The sequence below is a fragment of the Nicotiana sylvestris genome, chromosome 9, assembly GCF_000393655.2.
Source record: "Nicotiana sylvestris chromosome 9, ASM39365v2, whole genome shotgun sequence".
Classification (NCBI taxonomy): domain Eukaryota; kingdom Viridiplantae; phylum Streptophyta; class Magnoliopsida; order Solanales; family Solanaceae; genus Nicotiana; species Nicotiana sylvestris.
This window is the reverse complement of record NC_091065.1, coordinates 2,814,301-2,828,636: the sequence shown is the minus strand read 5'-3', so window position 1 is coordinate 2,828,636 and position 14,336 is coordinate 2,814,301. Positions and strand designations below refer to the sequence as shown.

Below are 14,336 nucleotides of genomic sequence, written 5' to 3'. Positions count from 1 at the left end.
TAAGTATTAACTATGTTATTAGGACAAACTTCTGCACACTTTCCTAATCTCCTCTATATGTAATAAATAGTGATACACAGTATTACTTTTTATGAGCACACCTAACACATACCCCACACCAATTTACATCATTTTCCAAGTAGGCTGTCCCCTCTCGCCTCAACAATTCAATGAATAGTTAATTCCATATTAAAGTCTTTGTCTTTTTTTGTTTGTTAAAAAGTCTTGCTTTTTGAAAAGAAAGAAAGAGAGAGATATAAGGTCTTCAAGAAGCACAAGTTAATTTTGCTAAAGAACGGACTCAGCTTTCAACAGGTAAAACTAAGAGTATTTTTAGATAGAATTGTTAATCTTCTGCAAGTTCTTAATCATTATCTGATATAAGGTCTTTACATTCCAACTTTAGGTAATGAAGCAGATAGCTTCGTGAAGCAGATCATTTTGTGATTTTCTTGTTTTGCTTCGGAGCTTTCAGAAATGGAGATTGGCTTAGCAGTTGGTGGTGCATTTCTTTCTTCAGCTTTGAATGTTCTCTTTGATAGGCTTGCTCCTCATGGTGAGCTGCTGAAGATATTTCAAAGGGGCAAGCATGATGTTGGACTGTTAAAGAAGCTGAAGCTGACTTTGCTTGGTCTTCAAGCTGTGCTAGGTGATGCAGAGAATAAGCAGACATCAAATCAATACGTCAACCAGTGGCTTAATGAACTTCGGGATGCTGTGGACAGTGCTGAAAACTTAATGGAAGAAATCAATTATGAAGTTCTGAGAGTTAAGGTGGAAGGTCAGCATCAAAATCATGCAGAAACAAGCAACCGCCAAGTAAGTGACCTCAACTTGTGCTTGAGTGATGAATTTTTTCTTAACATAAAGGAGAAGTTGGAAGGCACCACTAAAACATTGGAGGAGTTGGAAAAGCAAATCGGCCGCCTTGGCCTAACAGGGTATCTTGATTCGGGTACGGGTAAACAAGGAACTAGTACTAGACAAGATACTTCTGTGGTTGATGAATCTGAAATCTTTGGCAGGAAAAATGAAATAGAGGAATTGGTGGGCCGGTTATTATCTGTTGATACAAATGGTAAAAGTTTGAAAGTAATTCCTATTGTTGGAATGCCTGGGGTTGGCAAGACAACACTTGCTAAAGATGTTTACAATGATGAGAAGGTAAAAGACTATTTCGATTTGAAAGCTTGGTTTTGTGTGTCTGAACAATATGATGCTTTTAGAATAACAAAAGGTTTACTTCAAGAAATTGGCTCATTTGACTTAAAGGACGATAGCAATCTTAATCAGCTACAGGTCAAATTGAAGGAAAGCTTAAAGGGAAAAAAATTTCTTATTATTCTGGATGATGTTTGGAATGACAACTATATGCATGGGATGACTTGAAAAATCTTTTTGTTCAAGGAGATGCAGGAAGTACGATCATTGTGACGACACGTAAGAAAAGTGTTGCCATGATGATGGGTAGTGAGCAAATTAGCATGGATACTTTGTCTAGTGATGTCTCTTGGTCTTTATTCAGAAGACATGCATTTGACAACATGGATCCTACGGAACATCTAGAACATGTAGAAGTCGGGAAACAAATCGCAGCTATGTGCAAAGGTCTGCCCTTAGCACTAAAGACACTTGCTGGTTTGTTACGGTCCAAATCAAAGATTGAAGAGTGGAGACGCATTTTGAGAAGTGAAATTTGGGAGCTGCCAGACAATGGCATATTACCAGCATTGATGTTGAGCTACAATGATCTTCCCGTGCATTTGAAGCAATGCTTTTCCTATTGTGCAATATTTCCCAAAGATTATCCATTTGGCAAAAAACAAGTCATTCGGTTGTGGATTGCTAATGGTCTAGTACATGGGTTGCAAAAAAATGAAACAATTGAAGATTTAGGAAACCTATTCTTTCTCGAGTTGCAATCAAGATCACTTTTTGAAAGGTTTCCAGAGTCTTCTAAAAATAATGCAGAGGAATTCTTAATGCATGACCTTGTTAATGATTTGGCCCAAGTTGCATCTTCAAAACTTTGTGTTAGGTTGGAAGAGTACCAAGAGTCTCATATGTTGGAACGAAGTCGACACGTGTCCTATCCAATGGGCTATGGTGACTTTGAAAAGTTGGAACCTCTCTACAAAATGGAGCAGTTGAGGACATTGCTTCCAATCTACAGTATCGAGCCATTTTATCCATTTTCTCTAAGCAAGAGGGTGTTTCATAATATATTGCCAAGACTAACATCCTTAAGGGCACTTTCATTGTCTCGTTATGCGATTGTGGAGTTGCCAAATGTCTTGTTTATTGAATTAAAGCTCCTAAGATTTTTGGACCTTTCTTGGACAAAGATAAAGCAGTTACCAGATTCCATTTGTGTACTCTATAACTTAGAGACACTTCTCTTATCATCTTGTGAATTCCTTGAGGATTTACCACAGCAGATGGAAAAGTTGATAAACTTGCATCACCTTGACATTAGCGGCAGTTCTCGCTTAACAATGCAGCTACATTTGAGCAAGTTGAAAAGCCTCCATGTTTTATTGGGAGCTAAATTTCTTCTAGGTGATCGCAGTGGTTCGAAAATGGAAGATTTGGGCAAACTATGCAGCTTGTATGGAACTCTATCAATTCGACAGTTGGAAAATGTGGCGGATAGAAGGGAAGCTTTGAAGGCAAACCTGAGAGGAAAGGAACATATTGAAAAGTTATCATTGGAGTGGAGTGTAAGTATTGCGGACAGTTCACAAAATGAAAGAGACATACTTGGTGAGCTACATCCAAATCCAAACATAAAAGAACTTGAGATCAACGGATATAGAGGGACAAACTTTCCAATTTGGCTAGCTGATCATTCATTTTCTGAGCTGGTGGAATTGTCTCTAAGCAACTGCAAGGACTGTTAATCCTTGCCAGCATTAGGCCAGCTTCCTTCTTTGAAATTTCTTGCAATTCGAGGGATGCGTCGAATAACAAAGGTGACTGACGAATTCTATGGTAGTTCATCCTCCAAAAAGCCTTTTAACTCTCTTGAACGACTTGAGTTTGCAGAGATGCTGGAGTGGAAACAGTGGCACGTACCAGGGAATGGAGAGTTTCCTACACTTCAGGATCTTTCAATTATTATTTGCCCCAAGTTGATTGGAATGTTGCCCGAAAATCTTTGTTCTCTGACAAGTTTGACAATTTCAAATTGTCCAGAACTCAATTTGGAGACACCTATCCAACTTTCAAGTCTAAAAGAGTTTAAAGTTGAAGGTTCTCCTAAGGTTGAAGTTCTTTTTGATCATGCTGAACTCTTTTTGTCTCAATTTCAGGGAATGAAGCACATTGTTGAATTATATATTGCTGACTGTCACTCTCTTACCTCCTTGCATTTTAGCAGTATGCCATATACATTGAAGAAATTAGGGATAAAGCGTTGTGGGAAATTTAAAATGGAGTCGTCAGTTGGTGATATGATTTCTATAGGAAGTAACATGTTTCTGGAGAAATTGGATTTGGAAGAATGTAATTCTATAAATGAGATATCACCGGAGTTGGTCCCACAAGCATGCTATATGAGGGTAGAAAGTTGCCACAGCGTTACAAGGCTTTTGATTCCCAAAGGGATTGAAGGTCTCAGAATTTATAACTGTGAGAATCTTGAAATACTTTCGGTGGCTCAAACGACGTCATTGCATACTTTGAATATTATGCGCTGCGAGAATCTAAAGTCGCTGCCAGAACATATGCAGGAACTCCTTCCATCTCTTAAGGAACTAAAACTGTATGAGTGTCCAGAAACAGAGTCCTTTCCTGAAGGAGGATTGCCCTTCAATTTAGAAGTCCTTGAGATCCAGCATTGCAAGAAATTGGTGAATGGGCGAAAGGAGTGGGGTTTACATAGACTCACAAAGTTAACCATCATCCATGATGGTAGTGACGAAGAGATTCCTGCTGGTGAAAATTGGGAGTTGCCTTGCTCTATTCGAACTCTTTCGATAGACAATCTGAAAACATTAAGCAGCCATGTTCTCAAAAGCCTCACCTCTCTTGAATATCTATGTACTTATAATTTACCTCAAATGCAGACACTGTTGGAAGAAGGGCTTCCCTCGTCTCTTTCTGAGCTTATATTATTTGACCATGATGAGCTCCATTCGCTACCGACCAAAGGTCTTCGATGCCTCACCTCGCTTCAACGTCTAGATATCCACTTTTGCTATCAACTCCAACATATTCCAGAATCAGCGCTGCCCTCCTCCCTCTCTAAGCTGACCATCTCGAGTTGCCATAATCTCCAATCTCTTCAAGTGAAAAGAAAGCCTTCCTTCCTCTCTCTGCTGCCTATTTGTCATAATAATCTCCAACCTCTTCCAGAATCAGCGCTGCCCTCCTCCCTATCTAAGCTGAATATTTGGGATTGCCCTAAACTCCAATCTCTTCCAGTAAAAGGGATGCCCTCTTCCATCTCTATTCTATGTATTTCTAGCTGCCCATTACTGGAACCACTCCTAGAATTTGAGAAGGGGGAATACTGGCCAAATATTGCTCAAATTCCCACCATATATATCGATGAGGAATACCTGTGATGATTAAAACGAAGGTGTTCTAACATATGTAAGTTATTCTTTTTGTTTTTTTCTTTTCAAGTAGCTTTTTATTTTTTGTTACTTCTCTTAAATTTGCTTTTCTGTTAATTCTTTCCCCTTGTTAAATCTTGTTGAGCAGTGTGAAGAGTCTATTTCCACTATGAAACAGAGGAAGCATCTTCACTTTAGGATGAACGGTGATATGTTGCAGCTACATAAATTCTTATATCTGCGCTAAAACATTGTAAGAGAAACCAGGTATAGGTTCAAATTGAAATAATTTACTCCACATAGTTGATAGCATAATATGATATTAATAAACTAGAAATATTTTACCATGCACCTACATAGACATATCAGCCGGATGTGCATTGGCTTTTCAAATATGAACCATTTTTTTCTTGAAAATTTTAGTTCATGTATTTCTTGATGTTTCAACTAAATAGAAATTCATGTAATCTTGTTATTTTCCTTTTTCCAACTAAATACACATTTTATGAAACTTGATTTGCCCTGAGTAATTCTTTCTCTACTGTGGATTAGTCTGCATAGATTAAGATTTATTTGTTCTAACAAAATCTTCTGCTTGAAGATTTTCACTTGATTGTACCACTTCGAGGTTTACTTTCTAACAGATCATAAATGCAATGTTTGACGAGTGTAAACCATTTTGCTAAGAGTCTCTGTAATGAATCAATAAGTATTTGTACTCTTTTCCAGTTAAACCCGACCATGAACAACGTGATCTTCTTCTCTTGATTAAGAAGAATTATTCATCCTACTGTGTGAAGTTTTATTCCCAGTAGAAACTAGAATTAAACAAATTAGATGGTATGTCAGAATGTTGTACTTCAGTTGCTTTTCCATTTTTCATTACTTCTCTTGGCTTGTTTGTTAATTCTTCCTCTTTGACAGATCTTGTTGAGCAATGTGAAGCCAAGGAAGCATCTTCACTTCGACATGAAGTTTAGATGCAAAAGAGGTAATATGTTGCAACTATAAAAATCACTATACATTGTGAAAAATAAAAATGCCTATTATAGTTAGAAATTAATAATTTGCTCTAGAAAGTTGATTGCAAATGTAATATTAAACCATGAGAAATTGATTACCATGCACATTAATAGATATGTCAGGGTGATGTGCATAGCCATTTGAAAGGAGGTGATGGTTATGGAGTAATGCAAATGTTATCTCTTGACCTTTGATATTTCTACTGGCAGTTCAAAGGCATACGAGACACAAAGTTTGTATTCCATAATTTAACATCTAAAAACAGCAGCACAATGTTAGTGCTATTTTGTATGATTATCTGATCTAAACTATTTATTGTCTTCTTCCCATTGCTCAAACCACGTCTAGAATTTGAGAAGGGGGGTCGATGAGGAATACCTGTGATGATTAAAAAGAAGGTGCTCCAACAGATGTAAGTTATTTCTTCTTTTTTTTTCCAGTAGCTTTTATTTGTGTTTACTTCTCTTTGCTTAGTTGTCAATTATTTTCCTTTGTTAAAGTCTTTTTGAGCAGTGTGAAGAGTCTATTGTAACTATGCTTGTTTTGTTAATTCTTTTTCTTTGTTAAATCTTTTCGAGCAGTGTGGAGCTTATAATGTCACTATGAAGCCGAGGAATCATCTTCAGGTCAAGATTACTTGTGATGTTTAGATGAGAAAAATAGGTACTTCTCTTTTGTTTGGAATTTGACTGTTCTACTTCTCTTCCATCAGTCTGAGAAGGAAAAATTATTAGTCCCTTCTCTCGGAAAAATAGAATAGACCCGCAAAAATAATATTCACAGTATTAGTGATAAACGCATAACACTATGTTATGGTTAAATCAGCAAGAATAGAAATGCAGCAACAATGACACCAAAATTTTACGTGGAAACCTTTCTGAATAAGGGAAAAACCACAGCCAAGAAGAGCAACTGATATCACTATAGCGAGGAATTTTACACTGTATAGTAACGAGTACGAATACTCCTAAGACAACTACACCCCCCAAAAAAATACTCTTTTGCTTTTTCCACCTCATTACAATATCTCTCACACTCTATATTTTTTCACAGACTATTTTCTTATAGTCTATGAAATACCTTGCTCTCTCTCACTCAGATGTATTGTCTGAGATTTTGGTGTGTAGAAATGAGAGTTAAAGCTCTCCTTTTATAGCAAAAACCTCACTCTCTAAAGCCTACAATATTTGACAATTTGCACACACTTTTCACAATTTCAACAAGGTTGGCTACCAAACAAAACCAAGTCAACAAGATTGGCTACCAAACCATACCAATTCAACAAGGTTAGATATCAAACCAAAGAAACTTTCCTTAGGCACATGCCTATTACCTTGGCTTTTGAATGAGATGGACACCATCAATCTCCCCCTCCAGTCTCATTCATCTAGAGGAGGTAGCACTGTCTTCTAGTTTGAGTGCATGCCAACAAGTTCTTTGCATAGCTCGAACTTGTCTCTTGGTACAACCTTGGTCAACATATCAACAGGATTTTCACTCGTGTGAATTGTTTTGACCTAATGTGATTTGTTCTCCACTTTCTCACGAATCCAATGATATCTGACGTCGATGTGTTTTGTTCTCGCATGGTACATGGAGTTTTTGCATAGGTCTATTGCACTTTGACTGTCGCAATTGACAACATACTCCATCTGTCGCAATCCAAGTTCTTGAAGAAATCTCTTGAGCCATATCATCTCTTTGCTAGCTTCAGTAGCTGCAATATACTCCGCCTTAGTTGTAGACAGTGCGGCACACTTCTGCAACTTCGACTGCCATGATATAGCTCCCCCTAAAAAAGTAAACAAATATCTAGTAGTGGATTTTCTGTTATCAAGGTCACCTGCCATATCAGAATCTGTATAGCCCTTCAAAATTGGATTTGATCATCCAACACATAAGTATTCATGTGAGCTTCCTCTTAGATACCTGAGTATCCACTTTACAACTTCCCAATGCTCTTTTTTTGAATTTTCGAGAAATCTACTAACAACACTGATTGAATGAGCAATATCTGGTCGAGTGCATACCATTGCATATATCAAACTTCCGATGGCAGAGGAATAAGGAATCTTGGCCATTCTCTCTTTTTTCTCCGTTGTTGTATAAGACACATCTTCTTGCTCAACTTCAGATGACTAGGAAGGGATGTTCGAACCAACTTAGCACTTTTCATATTGAAGTGCTCCGATACACATTCAATGTACTTCTCCTGTGACAAGTAAAGCTTCCTTTCATTTCTTGAACGAGTAATTCTCATGCCCAATATCTTCTTAGCATGACCCAAGTCTTTCATCGCAAAAGATTTATTCAACTGTTTCTTCAACTCGTTAATCTTGGAAGCATTCCTGCCCACAATCAACATATCATCTATATATAGCAAGAGGATGATAAAGTCATTATCAGAAAATCTTTGTACAAACACACAGTGATCTGAAGAAGTTTTCTAGTAGCCTTGCTCCCTCATAACAGACTCAAACTTCTTGTACCACTGTCTGGGAGCTTGCTTCAATCCATATAGACTCTTCTTAAGTTTTCATACAAGATTTTCTTTACCTTTTACCTTGAATCCCTCAGGTTGTTCACTATAAATCTCCTTTTCTAAGTCCCCGTAAAGAAAAGCAATCTTCACATCCATCTGTTCAATCTCCAAATCAAGACTAGCAGTCAAACCAAGAACTGTCCGAATGGAGGATATTTTTACGACATGATAAAATATTTCGTCAAAGTCAATACGTTTCCTTTGACCAAATCCCTTGACAACCAATCTAGCTTTATATCTGGACTTCAAACTATGTTTTTCAGCTTTAACTTTGAACACCCACTTGTTCTTCAAAGATCTCATGCCCTTAGGTAATTTTACCAACTCATAAGTATGGCTCTCATGTAGAGATTTCATCTCATCTTTCATGGCTTCAATCCATTGATCCTTGTGCTCATCTTCTATGGCTTCCGCATAACATTCAAGTTCTCCCACATCAGTAAGTAATGCATACTCATTGGGTGAATAATGGGAGGAAGGAGTACGAGGTCTAGAAGACCTCCTGAGTGGAAAATCTAACTCGTCCACAGCTTCGTGAGTAGGAGCATCTACCTCATCAACATTAGCATTGTTATCACCATCACCATTGATATGCTGATCTAGAATATGGTTCTGAGCATCACTACCATCATTGAGCCCACCAACGTCATCCACATTTGTATGAGGAACTTGATCAAGATTAACTAAACCTTCAGAACTTGGAGATTTTAGCGTCTCCGCTTTGTTAATATCTTCAATGATTTGATCCTCCACGAAGATAACATCATGACTTCTCATGAACTTATTCTCAATTGGATCATATAGCCTGTAACCAAACTTACCAAGACCATAACCAATGAAGATGCACTGCCTTGTCTTGGCAGTTAATTTTGACCTTTCATCTTTAGGTACATGTACAAAAGCTTTGCAACCAAACATTTTCAAGTGGTCATAGGAAACATCCTTGCCATACTAAACTCTGTTTGGAACATCGCTTTGCAAAGCAATCGCAGAGGATAAATTAATAACATGTGTGGCGGTCAACAAAGCCTCACCCCAAAAGGAATTTGGCAGCTATGCTTCAGAAAGTAAACATCCGACTCTTTCTATCAAGGTCCTGTTCATCCTTTCTACTAAACCATTAAGCTGATGAGTCTTAGGAGGAGCCTTCTGGTGTCTGATACCCTGTTGCTTGCAGTATTCGTCAAATGATCCACAATATCCACCACCATTATCGGTATGAATTCACTTCAACTTCTTTACAATTTCTCTTTCAACTGAAGCCTGAAACTGCTTAAAGACACCCAACACTTGGTGTTTAGTCTTCAAAATGTAGACCCAAAGTTTCCTTGAGCAATCATCAATAAAGGTAGAAAAATAAAGTGCACCACCTAAAGTCCTTGTCTTCATTGGACCACATGAATCTGAATGCACCAACTCAAGAAACTCTGTCTTTCTTGAAGGAGGATGGGACTGGAAAGAAACTCTTTTTTGTTTTCCAGCCAAGCAGTGCTCAAATTTTTCAAATTTTGCACTTTCAAAATTTGATAACAATTTCTTCTTGGCCAGAACATTTAGTCCTTTCTTGCTAATGTGGCTAAGCCTCTTATGCCATAACGTTAAAGAGCTATTGCTCTCAACGTCATTTACCATATCAACACAGGTATAGGCCGTAGTCCATTATGACATTTTTCCCCACGAGCCACAATCATGGAACCCTTAGTGAGCTTCCATTTTCCAGCACTACTGGTGCTGGCATATCCCTCATCATCCAAAACACCAACAAAGATTAAGTGCAAACGAATATCAGGTGCATGCTTTACATTGTTTAAAACTAGTTTAGTTCCAATACTAGTTTCCAAACAAATTGTTCCAACACCAGCCACCCTAGATACAGTCTCATTACCCATACTCAAAGTTCCAAAGTCACCCTGAGTATAGGATGAGAAATTCCTTCCTTGATGTCACATGAGATGCGGCACCACTGTCTACAACCCAGCTTGACTCATCACAAACAATATTTATCATATCTGCATCAAGGACAATAACAAGATCTTCTATAGTGACGGTGGCCACACGATTGCCATCTTCTTTCTGTTCTTCCTTGTCTCTATTCTCCTTTTTCAAAATCAGACAGAACTTCTTTTTGTGCCCTTTCTTCCCGCAATAATAGCACTCAATATCTTTAAGTCTGCTTCTAGATTTGCTTCTATTATGTTCTTTATTTTGAGAACTCCGGTTCTTGCTTCTCCCCCTAGAGTCAGTCACCTAGACATCTGATGAGGAGGAACCCTGAGATTTTCTTCTCATTTCATCATTTAAAAGGCTGCTCTTGGCAAGATCCATAGAGATCACACCATCCGGAGTAGAATTTGATAATGAAGTTCTAAGAACTTCCCATGAATCTGGTTGGGAACCAAGTAGAAACAAGCCTTGAATTTCTTCATCAAATTTAATGCTCATAGCAGATAACTGGTTCATGGTCCCCTAAAAATTATTCAGATGATCTGTGATCACGAAACCATCATGGTATTTAAACCCAACATCTGCTTTATCGGAAACATCTTGTTGTTTCCAGTTTTCTGAGCATACAAACTTTCAAGGTGCTCTCATAGGGTCCGAGCATGTGTCTCCCCAGAAATATGGTTCAAAACATTATCGTCAACCCACTGTCTAATAAAACCGCAAACCTGCATGTGTAACAAATTCCACTCTCCATCTGATTTATTTTCATGCTTTATAGTGGTGAAGACAGGTTGATGAAAATTCTTGACATATAGCAAATCTTCCATTTTGCCCTTCAAATGGCATAATTTGTGCCACTCAAAGTAACCATTCTACTAGTGTTGACTTCCATTGTTTATCACAAATACAAATACTATTTATTAGGATACCAAAGTAATTCTTTTCTGATGTGGAAGTTCAGACTGTGCTGCAACCACAGAGCATACTCAGACAAAACATTGGCTCTGATACCACTTGTTGAAAAAAATAGAATAGACCCGCAAAAATAATATTCATGATATTAGTGATAAACGTGAAACACTAAGTTATGGTTAAATCAGCAAGAATAGAAATACAACAACAATGCACTAAGATTTTACGTGGAAACCTTTATGAATAAGGGAAAAACCACAACCAAGAAGAGCAACTGATATTACTATAGCGAGAAATTGTACACTATATAGTAACGAGTACAAATACTCCTAAGACCACTACACCCTTAAAAAACACTTTTTTACTTTTTTCACCTCACTACAATATCTCTCACATTCTATTTTTCTTCACAGACTATTTTCTTATAGTCTATCTGATACCTTTCTCTCCCTCTCACTCAAATGTATTGTATGAGATGGTGTATAGAAATGAGAGTTGAAGCTCTCCTTTTATAACCAAAACTTCACTCTCTAAAGCTTACAATATTTGACAATTTGCTCACACTTTTTACAATTTCAACAAGGTTGACTACCAAGCCATACATTCAACAAGGTTGGCTACAAAACCAAAGAAACTTTCCTTAGGCCCATGCCTTACTTTGGCTTTTGAATGAGATGTACACCATCACCTTCATTCCCCTATTTATACTCTCCCCTCACCTCTTGTATAACATGAATGGTTGTCTTGACAGGTATCGGTAACACGATTTATCAGCCCTTTGATCGGTGAAAAAACTGAAACGATATAAGGCTTATAATTTCTGAGGTAATATTGCTTTTTCTTCAAAATTTATTTCCCATTCTATGATTTTGTGTACAATCATTCAAGCAGTGTATGGTTCAGTTATTGCAAAATGCTGATATTTGATTAGAATGATGTGATGCCTGAAGTTTCCGCCCAAACCTCGTCTAGAATTTGACAAGGGGGATTACTGGCCAAAAATTGCTTAAATTTCTACAATAAGAGTTGATGGGAAATTCCTGTAATGATTAAAACGAAGGTGCTTTAACTGATCTAAGCTAATTCTTTTTTTTTTTTTTTGTTTCTTTGTTGATTCTTTCCCTTTATGAAATATTGTTGAGCAGTGTGTAGCGTCTATTGTCACTATGAAGCCGAGGAAGCATTTTCATATCGGGATGAAAGATGACAAAAAAGGTAAAATGTTGCAACTACAGAAATTTTTATTCATTGTAAAAAAAGAAAAGACATAGTATAGGCTGAAATTAATAAACTAGAAACCTTTTTTATCATTAGCATATGTGCATAGTCATTTGAAATATGAGTCAATCTTACTTGACAATATTTTTAGTCTATGTATTGTTTGAAGTTTCACCTCAACAGAAATTTCATGTTATTTTTTGTTGTTTCTCTTTTTACAGTGAGTTGAGAAAGGAGGTGTTGGTTATGGAGTAATGCAAATGTTATCTCTTGACCTTTGATATTTCTACTGGCAGTTCAAAGGCATACACGACAGAAAGTTTGTATTCCATAATTTAACATCTAAAAGCATCAGCATAATGTTAGTGCTATTTTGTATGATTATCTGATCTCAACTTAACGATCGTTTTTCTTTCTTTGTCTGGATTGTGGTGATCAGATGTTGTTGCTTAACATGGGAAGGAAAAGCTGGGCAGAGAGTTGTCAAGGTTCAGTCTTAATTATGTGAAATGCCCGTCTCAACGTCATGGACACATGGTGTACGCGTGTTTGTGTACTTCAGTAATTACATTGAAAATATATTGAACAAAAACAAATGTAAATTTTTAAATATCTAGCATTTATTTCCTTGAGTATAGCTCATCCAATAGAAAAGTTTTCAATTCTTTGTTTGTTTATGCATATATAAAACCAAGAGTAGAAACCAAAAACCTAGCCAACCTGTATTTTTTTTGTAATTGTTATAGTCAATGTACACTTGGTGAATTGGCCGAATCCGCTACATATCCTCACTCACACTCAGATCGTGTTGGATCGCTATAAAGTGGTGTCCATCTCTGTATCATCATTTGCCCTGGGACACAAGCAGAGTTGCCCTTCTCCATCACTTCTCCATCTCCATCTATATGTTTGCGCAAATGTGAGACTGCCTCAGCATTTAGATTGATGGTCATCTCATCTGGTATGCCACATAAAGTTCTATCCTCTTATTAACATAAGCTATTTTGTCAGTAAACTCGCTTGTAATATCCTTTCTATGTACTTCTTCTTGTTTGTTTACTAGTTGTTTTTTCCCGTCACATAATGTTTATTTGTTTATTTCAGTCCTTTGAAGAAACAAAAGTTCGAGTACAGTTGGAAAGGCAAGGAAACATGCGATACTTGGAATGATTTCAAGGTTAGATAACAAACATATATAGATAGTAGTTTTCAATTTACTCGTTAGACTTGACAACATAACAAAGAAAGAGCCATCTCTCATTAGTTCCTTTGTGACAGTTGATGCTTATTAGCTGTTCCAAATATGATACGGAATAACTTGGTACTTTATTTTGATGATTTCCTCCTTTACTTTTCTACTAGCTCGATTTGGCCGCTGATACATTGTCATTGTTGGGTTGTTTAATCTTCTGTTCGTTGTTCTTAAACTCAAGTAAATTCGTGGAATCGCGAGGAAGAGCATGAATGGTCAGAAACATGCAATCTCTATTTCACAATCAGCTGGTACTTTTTCAAACTCAGTTCTTTTTCATCACATATTGCTTTGTTCATTTTATCTGTTTTTTTTTTCCTTTCCCTTTTTGAGTCAGCCTCATGTTGCAGCTCAGAACTTGAAAATCAGCATTAATTTGTATCAGAGGTTAGGAAACAGAGCGGATGTATCATGATGTCGTTGAAACTATGATAGATCTTGAATAATTGAGAAGCCTTCAGTTGTTGATTAATCGTTAAACCACAATTCGAATTAATGAGTGCCTTCCTCCACTTGTGATGTATAACTCGAGCGTTACCCCATGCTCCAAGCTGCGCCTCGAAGATGAGGAAGAGGAATGACCAAAGATTGATCAAAGTGAGGGTTGTTCTTTCCTATATCTTGTCTTGGATTTCAGTCAGCAAACCTTTGTACAAAAGTTTCTTCCTATACCGAAATTCGAACATCAACTAAAAGGACTAGTCATTTTCTAGTATCAATTATATAATCCATTTGCTAGAAGCCTCTCTACTGCTTGATGTTTCGTTTCCAGTAAAAGATAAAATTTTGTCAGAATGATCAACCTCCACTTTGTTCCATTTGCTACCAGGGACATGAATTATGTTCTGCTTGTCATTACACGCTGGCTCTGTTCTAAAGCTCCATA

At 37.1% G+C, this 14,336-nt stretch overlaps 1 pseudogene; it reads left to right on the top strand.

Moving 5' to 3' along the window:
• Window positions 1-224: 224 nt before the first annotated feature.
• LOC104215962 (putative disease resistance RPP13-like protein 1) lies at window positions 225-14,245 on the top strand (annotated as a pseudogene).
• The last annotated feature ends 91 nt before the right edge of the window (window positions 14,246-14,336 follow it).